The sequence below is a fragment of the Elephas maximus genome, chromosome 12, assembly GCF_024166365.1.
Source record: "Elephas maximus indicus isolate mEleMax1 chromosome 12, mEleMax1 primary haplotype, whole genome shotgun sequence".
In the NCBI taxonomy this organism is placed as follows: Eukaryota; Metazoa; Chordata; class Mammalia; order Proboscidea; family Elephantidae; genus Elephas; species Elephas maximus.
In genome coordinates, this window is record NC_064830.1 from 8,417,928 (window position 1) to 8,436,746 (window position 18,819).

Consider the following 18,819-nt stretch of genomic DNA (forward strand, 5'->3'; position numbering starts at 1 on the left):
ATCCGCTCCTACCTCTACCACTGTAAATACCACTGTCAACTTTCTAGGGCACTGAGGAAGTCTCAGAAGTGTAAATACTAAATTCAGACCCAAAAGGACAAAATGGAGACACATGTCTTACTGAAGGCAGCCAAAAGCAACCAAAGACACAAAGGAGGTCATTAGGGACCCATGGAACCAAATCCTTTAGAACCAAATACAGAGCCCACATCTAAGGGACAGTGAGTGGCAGAGCCAAAGAGGGGGATCAAAAGCAAAGGAAGACAACCTGGCAATGGATATAGTGATGGTTGCACAACATGATGGATGTAATTGATGTCATTGAATTGTACATGTGAAAAAATGGTGAATTGATAAATATCGTGCTATATATATTTTTACAACAATTAAAAGAAAGTGTGAGAAGTCAGATAGAAATGTTTGTGCGTGAAGCTAGGAAGGTAATGGGCTATTGCCACTAAAAACACCAGAGTTGCAGCAGTTTCTGCCCTGGAAATCAGATGTAAGGCTATGGTGACACAGAGTTAGGCCTCGCACAACGTTGTGCACCCACTAACATAAATATAAAGCTTACTGAATCAAAAAGAAATGTCTGAGTCATAGTCAAGGAGGGTAAAAAAAACTCTAATGTGATATAGGATCTAGTTTCTATCTCTATTTTTTCTTTTCACACACATGCACACACACACAAACATACATATTATTTTACAACTAGCTTTTTTTCTTAATCTTTTTTTTTATTTTTAAAAATATGGAACGCTTCACGAATTTGCCTGTCATCCTTGAGTAGGGGCCATGCTAATCTTCTCCATATACTTCCAATTTTAGTATACGTGCTGCCGAAGCGAGCACCACAACCAGCTTTTAATAATTCATCATTTATTCTCAAGCATGTAGGATTTCTAGTATAACCATTGAGTCATGTGGTGTTTAATTTTCGGTAAAGCAAGGAGGTTGATAACTGCTACAACTATAGGGTCACAACAACACAACCACAACCACTTCTATTTTTCTTTATTCTTATAAAATAGCATTTTCTAATATTCAAACATACTTACATTCTAACTTACTCATTTATCAAACATTCATTGATCACTTATATGTACTAGGTAGCCCTGGTGGTTATGAAATCGACTGCTAGCCAGAAGATCAGTGGTTCAAATCCATCAGTCACTCTTTGGAAACCCTGTGGGACAGTTCTACCCTGTCCTGTAGGGTCTCTATGAGTGGGAATCAACTGGACTGCAACAGGTTTGGTTTTTGGTTTTATATGTACTGGACACTATGCTTACATCTTACACACTACCAAAACCAAACCCATTGCCTTCTGGTCAATCCCAACTCATAGTGACCCTATAGGATAGAGAAAACTGTCCATAGGGTTTCTAAAGAGCAGCCAGTAGATTTGAGCTGCCCACCTTTTGGTTAGCAGCTGAGCTCTTAATCACTATGCCATCAGGCTCCTCTTATGCGCGAGGTGTTATTTATTCTTGTATCTCTATTTTCCAAGTGAAGAAACAGGTTTAGACATGAGAATTAACCTGCCCAAAGACATGCCCTTAGCAAGTGGAGGAGTAGGGCTTAAGCTGAGCTCTATCATACCCCCAAATCCATTATTATAGCTATGACTTGTTTTTTAAAATACTTTAAAGTTAAAAGTTAAATAGAGAAAAATTATAGGGAATTTCCCTGGTGTCAAGCAAGTTTCTCATAAGAAGACGTAATCCACTTAACATGATCCACCTCAGCACAAACCTGTCACAGAGTCCAAGTTTAGAGAGCATCTCAGCACAAACTTGTCAGAGTCCAAGTTTAGAGAGCATCTATAAAGTGCAAATGTTCTCACAAAATTATGAATAGAATGCTAGCCTCTACTACTAAGTATTGCCTTTCTTGACCCAGAGAAGCAAAAACATTAATCAAACCATCTAAAGAAGAACTCCTATCTAAATGCCAAGTACATGCCATTCCATGTCATGAAAAGTTTTTATTCAGAATGTATAAGAAAAGGTACTCAACCTATTATTGATCCTAATTAGCACATCCAAAACATCCATCGTTCTCTTTCTGTCCCTAAGTGGCTCTTAGACATAGTGCCAAATTAAAAAGCATCAATGAAAAATCAAAAACCCAGTCCTCAGATAAAATCCCTACTTTAATTAGTATAAGTGACACACAAACCACGGAGTTTCAATGGAAATGGCCTCATGGAAAAGATTTTAGAAGCATGTAATCGAGTTGTTATTTCCTTATCTATCGTTTTTCAGGCAGACCAAGAGAAGTAGGCACAAAAGAACAAATCCTGCAGAACCAAATACAGAGAACCTGATTCAGCTGATTTGCTTAATCAAGCCACCAACTTGAAAGAGAGGCCTGAATGTTGATCACTATAAGCACGCATAAACCATTACCTACTTTATCAAGGATACTTAGGTTTTCTAAAGATTTTCTACCCTTTGATTTAAAAATATATATATGCATATATATAATGTAAATAACAGTGTTGTTGGTTGCCATCCAGTAGATTCATGGAGCCCCCATGCATTCTGGAACAAAATACTGCCTGCTCCTGAGCTATTCCTATGATAAGTTGCAGATTGGACCATTGTGATCCATAGAGTTTCCTTCCATTGGCTGATTTTCAGAAGTAGGTCTTCCTTCCTAGTCTTAGCCTGGAAGCACCACTGAAACCTATTCAGCATCAAGCCTCCACTGACTGACAGGTGGTAGCTGTCCATGAGGAGCACTGGTCAGAACTGAACCCCGGTCTCCCCGATGGGAAGTGAAAATTCCACTGCTAAATCACCAATGCCTGCCTCATTGTAGCTAATAACAGCACCTACTTAATAGATAAAATTTGAAGAGTGCACCTGTTGACATTTCAATAATAATAGCATCTAAGTCCTTTGATAGCTAAGTTGGTACAGCAGAGGACTATAGCGGAGGTTGACAGGCATCCTTAGGTCGCTGGTTTGAATCTGGATTGAAGGAGTATATGAAGAGCACTCAGCAAATGTTAGCTTAAAGAAACAGAGATGTCAAGTGCAGATGGAGTAAACAGCCATTTAATGGATGGTCTTAAATGCTGGTTAAAGAGCCTGGACAAAATTCACTAGGCAGCAATGAAATGGTAAAGAATAATAACAAGAGGAATTCTGTGATAAGATTAATGTGAAGATTAGTGTGGTAAAATCAGTGTGAAGCAGAAGGGGAGGGAAATAAGTGTAGCTAGTGATATCAGTTATATAACTATCTATGATAGCCCAGTGAGAGGTGATAGGGTCTGAGTTGGGGGATGATAGTAGGGATTGAGAGGAAGTTAAACAGGTTAGAGACAAAGCAGGGGATGGATTGAGGTCAAGGTTAATTTAGGAGTTTTCTTTTTCTGAATCAAAAGAAAGGCAGGAACCATGACTGGCATAGGAAACTTATGAACAGAAGTTGGTGTGTCAGAGATGATAAACTTGTTTTGGATTAAAAATAGAATTCCTCCATTCCAGCCCCACACCCACTACCTAATTGATTAAATTAAGAGACTGGATATTAGTTCATTATCTTTAATCTCTCTGGACCTGGAGAGTAATCTTGAGTAATAAATATTTTTAAATTAGAAAACAATCTGAAAGCGTGTTAGTACTTAATATAAGGAAAAAAAAAAATCCCTATATATAAATATGGAGCCCTGGAGGTGAAGTGGTTAAGAGTTCAGGCTGTTAACCAAAAGGTCGGCTGTTCAAGTCTACCAGCTGCTCCTCGGAAACCATATGGGGCAGTTCCACTCTGTCCTATAGGACTGCTATGAGTTGAAATCAACTCAGCAGCACACTGTAACAGCAACAACATATAAAAATATAAGCTGACATCACAGCGTGACCTGCTTTTTCTGTGTTTAAATCCTCCGTCTGGGTGATGACCACTGCATCCATTTCTCCACTGTTGTGAGGGTGCAGGGGGCAGTCTGACAGCATTCCAGCCTGCACTGTGAATTTCACTGAGCCACAAGGTAAGGCTGAAGGAAGAAAATACAGAGTTAAAGAACACCATTGGGACTATCAACAACATACTCCTGCTGGTGGTGACATGTCTCAATAAGACCATGAATCTTCTGTAAGAAATATTTGATTCTAAAGACCACATTGGGGACTACAGACCCCCATTAATTTGTAATTTCACTCAGCTCATGTTAGCAAAGTACCTTTATTTCTCATTATAGGTTTTAGTCTTTAACAATAAAAAAGGACATTTTTCATAGTTGAAGGAGGTTTTATTCCCTTAAATTAGATCATGTTGTTTTTACTTTAAAAATACTACCTTAGTATTCTTCTAAGTAATAAAGACTTGATCCAATATCTTCAGTAAATATCCTTTATTTGGAGAAACACTTATTAAATTTTAAGGCAATGAAATACTTGGAACCCAACTGTTCAAAATAGATGAAAAGGATGCTGGTCTTGTTGATGGGAATATGAGGAATAGATGGTAACCTACTTGATTTCCCTTTACCCCTCATTCTCTCCCAACATCACATATAGAGATTAAATGGTTGACCAGGTGATCTCTCAGGGATTAACCCACTTCTTCCTGTGAAGTAATTCATCTATTTTCTTCTGGGCATTAATATGACATCGCAGTTAGCTTATTGAGACTAGTGAAGATTTGTGCAAAATAATTCTAGGAACTAATATGTAATAATAAGCATGCTTTCTGCCTTGCTAACTGAATTACTCTCCATGTGTTTTTTCATTTCATAAACATATCTCAGATCTCAGGTTCTGAGGATACATCAATTAATAGGCCTGGCCCTCAGAGAGATTACACTCTACAGGAGAGAAAGATAAGCACATCTCTACAATAGCACTTACTAAAAAAAATGTATACACATATGACAAGATTACTAAAAGAGTATCGTTAAAAAAAAAGTGGCAAATGTAAGTAAAAATAAAGGCATATTAACTAGGCTGTCACATGAAACCATGATCCTGAACCTCCAAGAAAGGATTATTGGACATTCCAGGTAATTGGCTTAATAACGTGCTTAGTTGGTCTTTTATACCTCCAAGTTCTTTGCATAGTGCCTGGGTCTTAAACGCAGGCATCCAAGGCACAATTGGTCTCTATTCACCTGCAGTAAGAGAGGAAGAAGAAGAGTGAGGAATAGGAGGAGGAAACAGAATGTGTGGCTTATTGCCTCCGTGAATAACTGCCTCTCTTTCCATGAAACCAGAAGCACTAGATGGTGTCTGGCTACCATTACAGGGCATTTTGATTAAAGATTCTACAGAAAATTCCTGATCAAAAGGGAGAAAACTCAGAACAGAATTTTAAATTCTTACAGAATCCAGACTTTCTGGAGCCATGGAAACTGGATGAACCCCTGAAACTATTGCCCTGACATAATCTTTAAACCTTAAAACAAAAGACATCTTCTTAAAGCCAAAAAATAGTTTAGCTTAACTAGTAAAGAATGTCTGCCATGAGCATTGTGCTTTTTTAAGGTCTATCTATGTGGGATCAAATTGACAACAGGAACTCAAAAGATTAGATAGGAAACTTAGGAGGTAGTGAGCTTATGTTATTGGGGAAGGAACAACTCAGAAAAGGAGAGTGAGAATAGTTACACAATTCAAAAGATGTAATCAATGTCACTGAACTGTATATGTAGAAATTGGTGAGTTGGTGTTTGGTCTGCTATGTATATTCTCAAAAAAAATAACAAAAATAAAATTTTAAGAAAAAAATAAAGAAAAAAAAAGTACCATGAATCTCCATACTTAGAGATAACCACCATTTTATTTTTGCATGTGTTTGTCTACCAACATCATTATTTAGATGACAATCAGGAACCTCAAATTTGGTATTCTTGACATTGACTTCCTGGTTTTCACCTCCAAACTGGTTCCCTGGAAGTCTTTCTCATCTTCATTAGCAACTCCAGTTTTTCAAAAACTTGGAGTAATCCTTGGTTTTGTTATTTTCCCTATACCTCAATGTCTGTTGAATACACTTTCAATGTGTGTGTAGAGTCTGAGGATTTTTCACCACCTCTACCTCTACTACACTGACAGAAGTTACCATCACCTCCCAGATGGATCATGACAGTATCCTCCTAAGTCTTTGCTATGGATTGGATTGTGTTCTCCAAAGAGATATGTTGTGATCCTAACCCCTGTACCTGATAACATGACCTTGTTTGGAAAGAGAGTTTTTCTCTTGTTATATTAAAATGATGTCCAGCTAGAGCAGAGAGGGTCCTAAGCCTAATCTCTATTGAGTGATTTCTTATGAAAAGGGAAAACAGACACATAGTGACAGAGACACACACAGGGAGAAAATGCCATGTGAGGATCCTTCTACAAGCCAGGAAAAGCCAATAAACACTGATATTCTTCTACAGCAGACAGAGCATATCCCTTCTAACATCCTGAATTCAGACTCCTAGCCCCCAAAATTGTAAGACCAGACATTTCTCTTCTGTAAAGCCACCCACTTGTAGTACTTTTGTTACAGCAGCACTAGGAAACTAAGATGCCGTTCTCACTTCTATCCTTGTTCACAGTTGCCTGTAATCTATTCATAATTCAGTAGCCCATGTGAAAAATTACAAACACAAGTTTGATAATGTTTCCCCTCTGTCCTAACCCTCCGATGGTTTCCCATCTGAGGGTAAAAGCCAAAATTCGTACAAAGCCCTACTAGGCTGTACATGGCCTGGCCACTCATTGTTTCTCTAGCCTCATTCCCTTCTCCTGTCACCACCGAACATTCCACTCTAGCCATAGTAGCCTCCTTGCTGCATGGGAATACGCTAGGCTCCCTCTTGCACTAGAGAATTTAACTTGCTGCTCACTCTTCTCGAACGCTCTTGTCCAGCTTTCCTTATTGCTAGTTCCCTCACCTTCTACAGAATTTTGCTCAGCTGTCACCTTTTCATGGAGGCCTCACATGACCAATTTATTTAAAACTGTACACACCCTCTCCCAAGGCCTTGTCACTCCCTACCACAACCTCAGATACAATTTTCTCCTTAGCGCTTGTCCGTATCTGACATACTATGTGTTTAATTATTGATCTGGATGTAAACTCCAGGAAGGCAGAAATTTGTTTCTGTTTTATTCATTGGGTGCCCCTCATACCTAAAAACAGGTCTTAATACATTGTAGGCAATACATATTTGATGAATGGGAAATAAACGAACACGTGATCTCAGAATATTCTGATGTTAACATGCGCCTTTTAGCTATTATAGCTTTTTTTAGTACATCTTTTATATCTTATATCTTCTAAAAATGTATCCCACATTATTTCTTTTATTCCAGAATTTGCTCACTGTTTTCATATGTTTCTTCCATGGGATATTTCAACTTTGAAACCTGATCTTGACAGAATTATATTGATACTACTCAGGCAATGTTTGTAAATGCTCAAAGTTTGCCTTATTGACAGAAATAAGTACAACTTGTACCTCCAAAGCAACATCACTACCACGATTAAGAAGCATTGTAGTGTCTTTACAATTTTAGGGACAAGAAAAACTTCTTGAGAAAATGTGTAAGAGAATACAAAAAGTGTATGATTATGATACAGTGGTTGTCGTTGTTAGGTGCCATCGAGTTGGTTCCAACTTATAGCAACCTTACGTACAACAGAATGAAATACTGTCCAGTCCTGCTCCATCCTCACAATCATTGCTACACCAAGCTCATCGTTGCAGCCACTGTGTCAGTCCATCATGTTGAGGGTCTTCCTCTCTCCCACTGACCCTCTACTTTACCAAGCATGATGTCCTTCTCCAGGGAGAGGTTTTAAAACTTAAGAGAATGTGGAATGAAGGAAGAGGAAAAGATACCATGCAGAATTGTTGCTTAAGAGTAGTGTATTTTTTAATTCACTAAAAACCAGATTGGTGAGGAAGAATGGAGAAATGGAGAAATGTGAGAATGGAGCACTAGGAAACTAAATAGGATAAAGGAACAACACACATGGCTAATCCAAATGTAAACGACCTTTCTAGAAGATATACCCATTATATTAAGTTATACCCACCGCTGAGGTTTACTAAATTGGCTAATTACTTCACACTCCATTTGATGTCCCAGTCAGGTTTTGCAAAGTTGTTTGGAGACTATGAAGTATTAAGAAGAAGTATGAATTTTTTTGCAAGTAAAGTCTTGCTTATATTTTTCTACTGATTGTAAGGACTTTACATGACAGAAGCTATATGGTTCATAATAACAAACTCTTTTTGTGAAACTGAAATGACTGGTTTTTAGAATAAAAGGTAAATTATGATGGTAAGAAAGAATATTTAACTTACCTGATTTAGTAGGCCTTTTATTCTATATGAAGATCTACCATATATCTTCTGTTCCTTCCTCTGGCTTCACTCTTCATCTTGCAACCTGCTGTGTGCCCTAGGAGGCTACCCTGTATGGACAGCAACAGGCTACCTTGCCCTTTTGGTTCTGGTGGGTTTCAGCCTACCAGTGGCCCTAGCTAGATATTAAAAAAGAGAGAGAGAGAAGAGAGAGATTGGGGTATTGATTGGCCCAGCTTCCTCTCTGCAGATTCACTGTGACTTGTTCTCTCCCTCTTCCAAATGCCATAGCTCCTGGCAGTTGGCCCTCTCCATTCCATTTTCTTTCTGGTATCTAAGAAATACTTTCTTCCTTGGTTCTTTTTGCCTAGATGGAGTATGGCCCCCACTGTTAATGGGGTGCTATACCTCTTTATGGATTATTTCGACACTGCCCATACTTTTTTAAAAACTCTGAACTACCTAACTTGAGTGTGCCATCATATTCCTACAGAGATGCAGGCTTGAGAAGGAAAACATTTAGCCCACTTGTTGGGAAAGTAACAAATATGATGAATCATCATCAATTATTTTTGAGGAATTTATATATGGAAATTGGAGATAGGTAAATGCTATGTTTATTGTCAAAAGGGAGAAGCAGCTCAGTTCAAAATGCTGGCAAGCTTGACATTGATCTTGGACTTAGGGTGAATTGTGAGAACTTCCTGTAGGAAGCAGTGATTCCTCAGACCTGGCCAGATAACTAAAAACAAGTCATGTCAGACTTACCTTGTGTATCTTTCTGAATTGGACAGAAGTATTTGTGATGTAATCTTCCTGGACTAGAAAAGTCACTTCACATCGGATCCCATAATATCCATGAGGATAAGATGAAGAATTATGGGCTATTCACTATCATACGGAAAATGAAGAAGCCTTATCCTCACTGATGGGAGAAAAAGCCAAGTACGGAATAGTAAGGATGTGTCTTATGCCAGTTGCCAATGAGTCATGTCCAACTCATGTGCTCCAGTTTTCAAAGGCTGAAATTTCAGAAGTAGAATGCCAGCCCTCTCTTCCTCTGGTTGACTGGAACTTCCAACCCTTCAGTTAGAAGCCAAGTGCATCAACCATTTGCACTATCCAGAGACTAGGGATGTGGCTTAGTAATAATTTATAATAATTCAACAGTGTGGTGTGATGGCTAAGTAACCTAGTTTGATCTTTTTGTTATTGTTGTTAGTTGCCGTCAAGTTGACTCCACGTGTGCAGAGTAAAACTGCTCCATACAGTTTTCAAGGCTGTGATCTTTCAGAAGCAGATCACCAGGCCTGTCTTTTGAGGTGCCACTGGGTGGGTTCAAATGACCAACCTTCCAGCTAGTAGTTGAAGGAAGAAAATTTGAGGGGCAAAGTGGAGCAAGACAACTCTTTTCAAATACCTAAAGGGCTATCATGTAGAAGGTGGATTAGATTTATTGCAAACATAAGACCCAATGGTAAAAGATGACAGATTACCGATTTGAGCTCAGAACTATTCATTGATGGCTGTGACTACCTCTGGCATGAATGAGTACAAGCTGGATGCTCACGTAGAGTGAAAGTTACTAAGAAGAGGCCACCACAGTATAGCCACTGCCTAGGTCGCTACCTTTCAAATTCTATAAACTATAAATGTATAAATCTGAAAAGCTGGACTATATGAAGAAGAACATGGCATCGGTATTGGAGGAGGAAGACTCATTAACAACCTGTGATATTCAGATGACACAACCTTGCTTGCTGAAAGTGAAGAGGACTTGAAGCACTTACTGATGAAGATCAAAGACTACAACCTTCAGTGTGGAATACACCTCAACATAAAGAAAACAAAAATCCTCACAACCGGACCAATAAACAACATCATGATAAACAGAGAAAATATTGAAATTATAAAGTATTTCATTTTACTTGGATCCACAATCAATGCCCTGGAAGCAGCAGTCAAGAAATCAAAAGACACAATCCACTGAGGAAATCTGCTGCAAAGGACCTCTTTAAAGTGTTAAAAAGCAAAGATGTCACTTTAAGGGCTAAGGTGCCCCTGACCCAAGGCGTGGTGTTTTCAATCACCTCATATGCATGTGAAAGTTGGACAATGAATAATGAAGACTGAAGAAGAATCGATGCCTTTGAATTATGGTGTTGATGAAGAAGATTGTCACGGACTGCCAGAAGAATGAACAAGTCTGTCTTGGAAGAAGTACACCCAGAATGCTCCTTAGAAACATGGATGGTCAGACTTTGTCTCACATACTTTGGACATGCTATCAGGAGGGATCAGTCCCTGAAGAAGGACATCCTACTTGGCAAAGTAGAGGGTCTTCAAAAAAGAGGTAGACCCTCAGTGACATGGATTGCCACAGTGGCTGCAACGATGGACTCAAGCGTTTAACAACGGTTGTGAGGATGGCGCAGGACAGGGCAGTGTTTCGTTCTCTTGTACATAGGGTTCCTATGAATTGGAGCTGACTAGACCGCACCTAACAATACAACAGTAATAAATGCATATGGTCTTAATGTTTTACTAAAAATTCTATTATAGAAGAAAAGATACTTCTTAAGAATATAAAATTAATGTCAAAAGAAAAAAACTTTCCTTTCTAGTTATTCCTCATAGGAATGAATGTTCTCCTCATACTTTTTTTTTTTTAAGTCTTTTACATGAGTTACAAGAGCACAGCACATGGAAAAATGACTTTTCTAAAGAAATGTAGTCACTGGAATTAGCTGCATGGGGAGTTTAGAAATATAGCCTTTGGGCTGAAAATTCAATCTGGAGGAAATCTCCCCTGTGCTTGTAACTCACTCTCTTGCTGTGGGTTCTGTTGCAATTTTCGTATCAGTTAACATAGGTAATTATATATGTAAACACCTATTTCAATGACCTCATGAAAGTCACCGCTGGGTGCTTTAAATTCTGTCCTTTTTCACATTTGAAAGGTGCATGGAACAATCACAGCAGAGATTCATCTCACTCCCGCATTCAGGGTCAAGTGCCAAGACTGCACGCCTTCTTTGCTCACTCTGCGCTTTGCTGCGTGTGTAGAGCTCTGTTGCTGTTTGGAGATTCTTAGCATATATTTGCCATGTGCTGAGCAATTACATGATTCATAGCCTTTTGCTACATCTGGGTGACCTGCATAAATGGAGGCCAAATGTATTTTCATTCCTTTAGAAATGGAAAACAGGAGCTGGCTCAGGATCCCGTGCTTGGAGACTGAAGACAACTGGGTAGATTCTGATACTTCGATGCTGTGGATAATTCTGTGGACAAAATCAGCATAATTGAAAGCAGAGATGGACCAAGCCCTATGGCATTATCTTACAGTCACCCCAGCTTTCCCACCTTCGAGATATATGCTGTTGCCAAGCCACGTGATGTCTTCCTTTACTGCACGTCCAAGTGTGCCCCGTCCTCTCTCTGCAGTGTGGATGGGAGCTCATCCCTAATCCTGCCCTGCTCTGCAGCCTCCCTGTGTGCGCCGCCCGATTCTTACCTCTGGACTTTGTTTTAACTCTGAAATCACAACAAAGTCATCGTTTTCACCTGTATTTACTGCCACCTCCAGGGCAAATGCAAATCCCTCCTTTAGAGGCTTCTGTGTACCTCAGGGCTTTGCTGGCTCTGGGCTGTGTCTGTACAAAGTGACCAAGCCTGTCTCAAACCCAGACAGGCATCCTGGGTCTTTTGTTTGCAAGGGCTCATCAGCCAGTTTGCCTGAATTTCCTAGTTCAAAGCAGGCAGCCGAATTTTTATACAAATCTGGCATCCTGCACACATGCTATAGCTACTCCATGATAGCGCTGTTTCTCCAACTACGGGAATACGACAAAAGCACTGGGGTTTTAGCTGTTACCCAAACAGATACTCTTTTCCTTTCAGAGTGGAGAGAAGTCTGTTTTCCACAGAGGCAGCGCAGTACTTAATTTCAGTCATTCGGGGATGGTTAAAGCGAGTTCCTGCTGAGAGATAAAAGGTAATTGGAATAAAAGAGTATGAGTTCAAGTCCCAGTTTTTCCGTTATTGTCTATTTAACCGCAGGCAAAGTAAGCTTTGAATCTCACTCTCCGTTTGTAAAATGGAAATAATACTCTCATTTCACAAAGTTGTTTTGACCTTTAAATGAAAAATATATTTTAACATGTTTGTGAAGTTTAATATCACTTTTGGCTTTTGCAAGTTTAAATGAAAAGGAAAAACCAAGTCCGTGTTATATACCCAGTTGCTCAGAAAATGTACATTTCGAGTTTCTGTCAATTGTTGCCACACCTATTCCAGAACACTGAACTCCCCTCTAACCTATTGGGGTGCTAGCCTGACCACTGTTAGCAAAAGTTCAATGTAAATTCAGTGAGTAACAGATAAAGCTGTTCATGGCATAACGAGATTCTGCTAGTGACCGAGAGTAATGACACAAAATCTTTATTTTCTTTTTATCCTATGCCAAGCTTTAATAAAGTCAGAGAAGAATCTAACCCAAGGTCTACCATGGACCTCCATCTGGCTTTTATGCTAAACATTTCATTGCTTTGTGTACTTTGCTAACCCCCTAATAATCTCTAGATTGTCTTGATTCTAGCAGTAAAACCTCTGTGTTAGTGTGTGTGTGTGACTTAGTGGGTTGAGGAAAGAAGTAGGGATATGTAGATCCTATCATAAATTTCCGTAGGCAGGTTTAGTGTGCATGAGATTCAAAATAAAAGGCAAATAAGCATATCCATTCAGGCAAAAACAGTATGAATAGCCTTGGCCATTGTAGGTTAAGTTCAGCCTCCGGTCACAGGGAGGCTTCCATTTCCCAGTCTTCCCTGCATTAGGCCAAGAATCATGTGATTGACCTGATTATTTAATTAGGGGGGTTTTAAAGTTATAATAGTTTGGAGCCTATCCATGATTTACTTTCTGAAATAAAATTTTTTTTCTCTGTAGGCCTTTGCCAGGAATAAATAACGATTTTTTTAGATGCTGGAAAAACATCTTTTAGAAAGCAAGGGATACTTCATCTGCCACCGAGATAAACAGGATGGTCTAATGAGTAGACGTGGAGGTGAATGGTTTTGACTGCTGAGGTCCAAAAACTAAACCTTCCCAGTCACTCAGCTTTTGCTGTTTTTGACATGAATCTTTTTTGTCTATTTTTGGTTGTTGTATGTTTGTTAAAGATTGTCTTATATACAAATTCATTTGGAAGTGTTCCATCTTACCATCTAAGATAGCTTCTTGAGAGTCAACCTGGAGGAAACAGTAGGACTGGAAGACAGGATAGGTGGCAGGGTCTGGAACTGTCAAGAGTTGATAGAGATTTGTTGAGAACAAAATGCTAAAATGTGTATCTTGTTCTGTGTCAGTGTTGCTGATGTAAGGACGCGTAAGACACAGTTCTGGCTTTCAGGATCTTGTGCTTCACAGTGAGAGGCAAGAATATTAACAGGTAATTAGAGTACTTTTTTTTTTTTTTTTTAGAGTACGGTGCGATCACTCTTGACCAAGTGTTGGGCGCATTCTGCCCAGGGGAGCTGGTTCAGGCCTTGCAAGGGGGCCCTTGAACGACTACTGGGTGTTCAGTAGGTGCAAAGGGGTGAGTTACACGTTTCAGAAATAACAGTAGTGAAATACACAGGCTTGGAGATCTATGAAACTACGGCATCATTGAGGCATTGCAAGTGGTTCCGAGTTCAGCAAATGGGTAGAGAGATGAGCCCTAAAGGTGACTGAAGCCTGATAAGAAATGCCGTATTAGGAAATTTGGATATACCCTGATGGGAGCAGAGAGTCTAGGTTAAAGTTTTCCACAGGGTGGAATGTAATGAATTAGTGTTATTTTTAGAAAGGTCACTCAGAGGAGAAGTTTTTTTTGTTCTTGTTGTTAAGGGAGGATCAGTTAGGATAGTAAGTCTGAAAGAAGTGAGACTGAGTAGGGTTTTGGCAGAAATATAGACAAGAAGTAATAAGAGACTCAACTAAGTCAATGGCAGTGGGAATAATGAGGGGGCTTTGTTTCTATTTTATTTTTATTTCTTTTTTGTTTACCTGAGAGATGGTTAAGTAGCATAACTTATAGGTGACTTCATCTAATTTACAATTTGCAGAGAGTCTGTCTAAAGTACAAAACAGTCCAGGAGAGTCATTTCAAGAAATACTTATCCAGCAACTACTATGTTTCAGAGCTTAGAGCTTCCTGCAAGGTTTGCACCTATGTGTGTTGACCAAGGTGTACGTGTGAAAACCATTTCCCTGGAACTTTTACTGAAACGTTGCCTGAAAGCCATGCAGGGGGAAGAAGAGAGGCCTCAGTTTGAATCTGTTTTCAATTAGAATCCAAAGATAGCGTCTGCACAAGCTCCTAAGTACCTAGCTAGAGCCTCCCCTTCTCCCTGTGCTCCCACCACATGGTGCTGTTCCAGCTTCCGTTACTTATTTTAGAGGTGGATGAAATTGTATTTGACTTGGAGTTTTGTAGATGACCCACTGGTGGCTCTGGTCCATGAATCCTCCAAATGCCAGCTGGCGGCTCCTATTTCTGCCTTAATTTATCTGATTTGGCTAATGGCTTAGGTTGGAAAAACAGACAATAGATTGGGAGGCTGAAAATGACCATTTAATTTCATCTTAGGGAAACTGAGAGGCAAATGTGAAGTTGCTATTACTTCAATTTCAGTGTTTGATTACTAGAAATCTGAAGCACTGCTTTGCAGTTCTACATTCTCAGGTTAACAAGGTCTGTTGGACATACAAAATTCCACCTTCTTGTTTTCTAAATTTTTACCAGTCGATAAATTGAAGGTTGAATAATATGACGTAGAGGTGTGAGTGTGCTTCCAATTTACTACCAATAGCTCATTAATCATGTGGTCAACAAAAAGCTTCCAGAAAGGGTTCAGAATTAACATATTTGGCTAGTCACCCTGTGTGTTGTTGGTATAGTCATTTTCATTAAAAATCCCTTTTAAATAAGAGATTGAACGTATCTCTTTTCTTATCATACGAGGAGGATGATAGATTGTAGAGTATATGGACCAAAAAAGAATTTTGGAAGCTAAAATTGGTTTCGGATACAGGCAGAGCCCCAGAGAAGCAATGAGCTAATCCAAAAAACTGTGTAAAAGTTAAGGGAAAGTAAGGCACAGTTTCAATGAGCATCAGTGCAGAGTGTGTAATTCAGCTAGTTGAGTGGTATGTAGAAACTTGGTAAAAGTCAAATCATTTATTCATTTAAAAAAGTGAGAATCTAGTAGAGGACCCACTATGGCTCCTTAATTGTAACCAGCATAGCATGTTAACGTAAGGTATTATCGATAGGGGAGTCTGAATACAGGTGTGTAAGAACTCTCTCTACTCTCTACTATCTCCTCAATTTTTCTGTAAATCTAGAACTGCTCTAAAAACTAAAATTTAAACCAATGCCACAAAACAATAGGTGTACTAATTGTTTAATGAGAAGCTAGTTTGTTCTGTAAACCTTCACCTAAAGTACAATAAAAAAAAGACCAAAAACATCTATTTTTAAAAAATGATATAGATAAGTTGCCAATCATATTTGGAGATTTTAAAATCTTCAAATTGATAAAATAAGTAGACGAGAATACAGTAAGACTGTTAGAAACTTGAATAACACTGTTAACCAATTTGACCTAATTTATATCTGTTCTTTACTACACTTAACAACTGCTGAAGATGCATTTTTTCAAGTGTACATGAAACTTTGTTGCAATTAATGAACCAATATTGAAACAATATTTTTAACTAAAGTCAATAATTTATCCAAATTTCCTTTGTTTTTACCTGATGTCCTTTCTCTCCCAGGATCCCAATGTAATATCACATTACATTTAGTCATCATGTCTCCTCAGGTTCCTCTTGGCTGTTGGCTGTTTCTCAAACTTACTTTTTTTTTTTTTTTGATGACCTTGAAGTTTTGAGGAGTACTGGGCAGGTATTTTGTAGGAGTCCGGACAGTTGGAATTTGTCTGATTTTTTTTTTTTTTTTTAAAGATAAAATTAGGTTTATGGGCTATTGGTGGGCAGACCACAAATGTAAATTTTATCACATCATATCAAAAGTACATACTATCAACATCATTTATGATTGTTGAAATTGACCATAATCACCTGGCTTAGGTAGAGCTGGTCAGGTTTCTCCTCTACAAAGTTACTCCTTTTTCTACCCTTTCCATTCTGCACTCTTGAAGGAAGTCACTAAGCACAGCCCACCCACCCATAAGGATTGGTAAGTTACTACGTGCCCTTTCACTGAGGGTGGAGTAGCTACAGAAATTATTTGGAATTCCACACAGATTTGTCGTCTCTCCTGTTTATGTTTTTATTCAATCTTTTTTTGTATTAGCCCATATAGTGGACTGGACTCATGGATATTTCTTTTATATTTTGGGTTATTACTTCATTTTGTTCCTCAAATTCTTCCAGCTTTGGCCACTGGGAGCTCCTTCCTTTGGCCTGTGCTCTTCTGACACACCACCACCAACGGTGTTTTGTTTTGTTTTTGAGCACTTCCTTACATTCTGTCACTGCGAGATATTCCAGGCTCATCTTATAAATTTCCTTCCCCAGACCTGGAATCAGGCATTCCTCCAAAAAGCCCTGGTTCTTCTATTAGAGAATGATATCAGAAACAAGATGTGAGTGGTAAGTGTACTAGTTGCAACTGGGATGTCATTTCTTTTCAGCCCTATCAGCTGACGGAGTGAAAAAAAATGTGTCCATATTAACCCGTATATATATATATATATATATCTACGAATATTTCTATTTTTAGTCATCTGTATGTATATTAAGCTAAATATGAGTTCATACCAACCTCTCCAACTTTAATTCATTATCACATAGATTATTCTAGCCTCCTCCCCTTGCTTATCTGTAAATTCCCACTGCAGTAGTGAGAATCCTGGCTCCTACCGTCCGCAATCAATCCAGTTATTTCATTCCAGTATACATCACACAACAGAATACATATATAGCAATATTCATTGACATACATATATAGAAAAAATTGTTGACATATAACCCAATGGAACAGAACTTTATCAATTGGAGTGCTACGTGCAGTTTCTTTTACCTGTAGTCATACAGGTGCCACTCATTTTCAAAGTTACTTAGGTCTGCACCTTTCTCCTCACCCTCTTCATGAGTTGTTTTTGGCTTTTTTTCCCCCCACATATCTGTAATGGCGTTAGAGTCCGTAGTCACTGTTTGCAATCCTTCTGGGATACCCCAACTTCCTAAGCATTTTTAATTTCAATACTTTGTTTCGCTCTTTGTGCTGTAAAATTCTACAAGTTTTTGAAAATGCGTAGCGTCCATATCCAGCACTTCAGTATTGTTGCCCTGAAGCCCCTCTGTGCTTCACCTATTGAGCCCCTATGCCCACCAAACTCCTGCCGATAACTGATAAGTTTATTGTCACTGTAGTTGTCTTTTCCAGATGTCATGTAAGTGGATTCATACAGTCCGTAAAAAAAAAAGTTTTTCCAAATTGGCTTTGTTCATTTAGCAGAATGCATTTAAGGTTCATCATGTCTTTTCGTGGCTTGATTGATCTTTTTTTTTTTTTTTAAATCGATGAATAATACTCCACTGTATAGATGTACCCCAGCTTGTTTTCTCACTTACGATATCTCAGTTGTTTCCAGTTTTTGTGGCTATGAATAAAGCTGCTATAAACGCTCGCATGCAGATGTTTGTGTGAATGTAAGTTTTCAAATCAATTGTGCAAATACCTAGATGTGTGATTACTGGATTGCATGGTCAGGCTATGTTCAGCTCTGCAAGAAACTGCCAAACGGTTTTCCAAAGTAGCTGTACTATTTTGCATTTCCACCAGGAATTAAGAGAGCTCTAGTCGTTCTGTATCCTCATCCGCATTTAGCATTGTCAGTTTCTTGGGTTTTAGTCATTCTGATGGGTCTGTAGTATTATCTCTTTGTTGTCTGAATTTGCAGTTCCCTGATGACAAATGATATTGGATGTCTTTTCATATACTTGTCTGCCACTTGTATATCTTCTTTGGTGACGTATTCATACAAGTCTTTCACCCACTTCTTAATTAGGTTCTTTGTTTTCTTATTGTTGAATTTTAGGTGTTCTTTCTATAATTTGGATACAAGTCCTTAATCAGATAATGTGGCTTGAAAATATTTTCTCTCAGTCAGTGGTTGGTCTTTTGATAATTTTAACAGTGTCCTTTGTTTTAATACAGTGTAATTCATCGATATTTTACTTCGTTATCATGTTTTTGGTGATGTAAAGAAAAACTCGTTGCTAAACCCAAGGTTACATACAATTTTTCTCATCTGTTTCCTTCTAGAAGTTTTATAGTATTGCATCTTATGTTTAGGTCCATGATACATTTTGAGTTTTTTTTTTTTTTAAAGGTATAAGGTCTCTGTCTAGATTCAGTTCTTTGCCTATGGACATCCAATTGTCCCATTACCTTTTGTTGAAAAGATTATTCTCTCTCCATTGAATTA

General features: G+C 38.6%; 1 non-coding gene across 1 annotated transcript; it reads right to left on the minus strand.

Moving 5' to 3' along the window:
• Positions 1-745: 745 nt before the first annotated feature.
• LOC126087600 (U6 spliceosomal RNA) lies at positions 746-852 on the minus strand. Its single transcript, XR_007519782.1, has one exon. It is a non-coding gene; the product is annotated as a U6 spliceosomal RNA (small nuclear RNA).
• Positions 853-18,819: the final 17,967 nt, after the last annotated feature.